The 4,113-nt window shown below is 35.4% G+C and overlaps 1 pseudogene; it reads left to right on the forward strand.

The window, feature by feature from the left end:
• Positions 1-586: 586 nt before the first annotated feature.
• On the forward strand, positions 587-3,097 carry LOC120174402 (annotated as a pseudogene).
• The last annotated feature ends 1,016 nt before the right edge of the window (positions 3,098-4,113 follow it).

The following is a 4,113-nucleotide window of genomic DNA, read 5'->3' on the forward strand; positions in this document are numbered from 1 at the left end:
ACGCTTGTGGCGTTGATATGAAACTTCCATATTAGCTATGGACATATTCAACATCTGGTTTTCAGCTTGACATCTTACCAAATCGATGACAGTTGTATTGTGCCTTTCTCTGTAATCCGTAAATCATGAGAGAACTTCTTGGCTCGACCTTCATGTGTCTTGTAATTCTTTTTCCAATGTTCAGCGTCGTTTTTCAGTTTAATGACCCTTCTTGTCCACTCTTCCGGGGTATTTTCTATACCAACATTTTTAAAGGCTAGACTGATCCTTTGAAAACCATCACACATGGCTTCCATATCTCCTCTCAATTTGTCATTTTCATTCCTCAAATGACGAATTTGAACTTCATACTTTAGCAAATCTTCCTGCTCCTGAATGCCCCCACTGATATCCTTATCTTTGAACACTTTTGGCTCTAATCTAACAGGACAATCAGCTACCAAACTAGGTCGATCTTTCATCTTGAACTCTAAGATTCCATGATCCAAAAGTTGTTGGACTCTATGCTTGAAGGCAGTGCAATTCTCAATGAAATGACCTTGAGTTCCGACATGATATTCACAACGAACGTTGACATCATACCAACATGGATATGGAGGTTGTCAAGGTTTCACATAATGTAGAGCCACCTCTCAGGCTTCTAATAGCTTCTCGTACAACTCCTTATATGATATAGGGATATAACAAAATGAAAGTCACCTTTTAGCTTGGATTGAACTTGAGTCTCCGAATTTGGGAGAAAACTCTTAAATACAAATGAGTTATGAATGCATGACTTCTTTTCATTTCTAAAACTTCTACAGTTGTCAGCATTTCTTTGGTATTTTCATATAATTTGTTGATACGAATGATGATCGTGTGTGATCTTTCAGATTGACTAGGATCTGCTTGTTCTAAAGTAATCCCTTGTGCATCTGACATTGCAGGATTGTGTTTATCGACCTCTTTCTCTTCTTGTGTAGAAGTCTATTTTCCTTTGGCCAAAACAGATATTCTATCCATCAACTTGGACATTTGCCCTCTCATATCTCATATCTCCTTTTGCTCTTCATCGACATACGATCATTGGGAACTTCCTCAAGATGCCATTTCCTAGCTGTGTTATAGTTTACTTGATCATGAAACCCTTTGTCCATTATGAAAACCTTTTACTTTAATGATCACTCACAAATCAATACCTTTTGATTATGTCACGATCATGCAATGTAAGCAAAAAGAAAGTAACATAAAAACAAGTTAGTACAAATAATAAAATAAATAATTAATAAGCTAATGCAAAACAAAAATGCAAATACAAATAAGAGACAGAAAAATAAGTCAAAGGAATGGTTAATGCCAATCAATTTTATGGAAAGAAAATATTCTATCCAACATGGTATCTACTCTGACATGCTTTTAAATAATAATCCTATCCATACATGTTTTCTACCCCCTGTTTTGTTATTTACAAAAAACAATCATAATCGCATGATATCTAATCACTACAAGAAAATATACCTTTAATGACACACGTTAATTTATGACTTGTAAAAAATGTGTGTCATAAAAAAATGTCATGTTTCTTAAAATCTGAACGATTTATTACTTACAATAATGTATGTCATATTTAATAGTCATAATCAAAAAATTTACAAAAACACGAATACACTTTTAATTATGTGTCATATGTAGAAATCGTCTTTTAATTTTTCCCTCATAATTTTAATCATTTCACACTTCTTCCCCGATATATATACATGCGTGTCCAAATCTCTCATCTCAAAAAATAAAAAATCTCCCACGAAAAAAATTATGTTTATTATAATGGTACCTTTTCTCATATCTACTGATGATGACAGTATAATATCATTCCAATTACAGGAGATGCAGATGTCTCCTCCTCCGATAACCCCTCGCCGACATCACTCCCACCGACGGCTGTTCCGGTCCCTCTGACTTGGCCCCCCGATGGCCAGCTCAGCCTTGACTGGATCCAGCACATGATATCAGCGTTCGACTGGTGTTCAAAAATCTGTCCCCCTCCTCCTTCCCCTCGGTGTTTCCAGTTCCCGTTTCGATGCCTTCGTTCTTACAGCTTCTAAGATCCTCCACAAAGAACCCAATTACCTCCGAATCGATACCCCCGTCACCGATTCAACGGTTGTGGTGGTCGGCGATCTTCATGGGCAATTGCATGATATTCTCTTCCGCTTACGAGATGCTGGATTTCCTTCCGAAAATGGGATATTTGTCTTCAATGGAGACTATATTGATAGAGGAACTTGGGGTCTTGAGACTTTCGTGCTCCTGCTAGCCTAGAAGGTAATTCTAATTTTCAAACATTCTTATAAAGAATTCACTTTTACAATACTTGTTTTACTAGTATTTATATGTATCATTTTTCATACGCTCATTGTAAAATGATTTTGACACTTCAACTAGAACATTAACATAGCTTCTTAACACTCTTAATTATAGATCTCACCATAGTTTATACATTAGCAACTGGGATAAGCATGCCGATTTTGATGATTGCAGTGATTTGTTTATTAGTGAAACTGAATTCTATCTACTGTTTGGATAAGTAACTTTTGACAAGATATCACATTCTTCTAGGTTTTCATGCCACATAGAGTGTATCTCCTCCGTGGAAATCATGAATCCAAGTATTGTACCTCTACTTATGGATTTGAGAATGAAGTTTTGGCACGGTATGGGGATAAAGGTAAGCATGCGTTTCATTTATGTTTGGGATGCTTTGAAGGACTTCCTTTGGCCTCTATAATTGCTAAGCGTGTATATACTGCTCATGGGGGGCTTTTCCGCAGCATTACCGTCACCCTTCCAAAAGGATGAAAGGGAAGAAGAACCGTAGGATAAATCTTGTTCTTGAAGCCAACACCTTATGTCTTGGTTCTTTGGAGGAGTTATCTAAAGCACGAAGATCAGTCCTTGATCCTCCTTGGGAATGACAGAATTTGATTCCTGGTGATGTGCTATGGTCAGATCCATCAATGAAACCTGGTCTTTCCCCTAATAAGGAGAGAGGTATTGGCTTATTATGGGGCCCTGACTGCACAGAGGAGTTTTTGAAGAAGTTCAAACTAAAGGTATTATCATAATTACACTTTCATGTACTTTTTTTTATTAAAATCATTTCTGTCGTGGTTAAATTTAATCGTTGATTTGATAATTGTGTAATTAAATTATTTTGTCTCCACTCTTCACCATTAGAAATGACATTAAGTTGTTTGATATTTGGTTAGTATTTTTTAGAAGGTAGCTCTGTTATTTCTCTGTAAACATTCTATGTCCCTAGACATTTATTAAGAGAAGGGTATGATATCATTCCAGTAGAAGATGTTCTTAGGTGCTTCTCATCCTTTAACATCATACATTCAATTTGCAACTTAGTGTTCGAGGAAACTTCTTGAATTGATAAACTGTGGTCTGTGGTTTTCTAATTGAAGGCTGTGAAATGGAGCAAAATGCAGTTCAGGTTGGACAAACGAAATGTTCAAACCTGAGTAGTTCATGGAAGTTTACCTATAAATTAGGTCTGGACCCCAATATACTAGTATGTAGAAGAGGAGTTGGGTGGTTATGGTATGAGCTGGACAATTTTGAAAGACCATCTTATACAAAAATTTGGCCTAGATTTGAATCTATATCTGGAACGCAATGTATTGGCTAAATGGTAAATTAGATTTTCTGGTTGAGCATTTCATGTCTATGCTATATGCAGGAAGATAATGCTTATTATTAGTCTGCATCTCGATGCGATTAAACATGCGTATTCTATTATACTGTTAGGGGAATAAGTTGTTAGGGCTTAGCTGTCAAAACTTACACTTCAGTTGCAAGTGTAGAGAGAGCTAGTAAAAGAATATCTTGATGTTGTAATCTAATTTTTACACTAATTTCCGGTTAAACTTTGTCATTCTTTTTGTGCAATAAACTTGTTGTAATTAATATTTGTTTTAATTGTTTGAGTTAAATTAATTCATGTTATAGCATTTCATTTATTTTATAATTGTATATTATTCATTATAGCTATTAATTTTATGAGCTTGCTCTTCTTTAGAGATGAAAAATATTTAGAGCGTGGTTATTTTTTGGTACAATTGCCTCAAT

The sequence above is a fragment of the Hibiscus syriacus genome, unplaced genomic scaffold (genome assembly GCF_006381635.1).
Source record: "Hibiscus syriacus cultivar Baekdansim isolate YM2019G1 unplaced genomic scaffold, ASM638163v2 tig00003096_pilon, whole genome shotgun sequence".
Taxonomy (NCBI): domain Eukaryota; kingdom Viridiplantae; phylum Streptophyta; class Magnoliopsida; order Malvales; family Malvaceae; genus Hibiscus; species Hibiscus syriacus.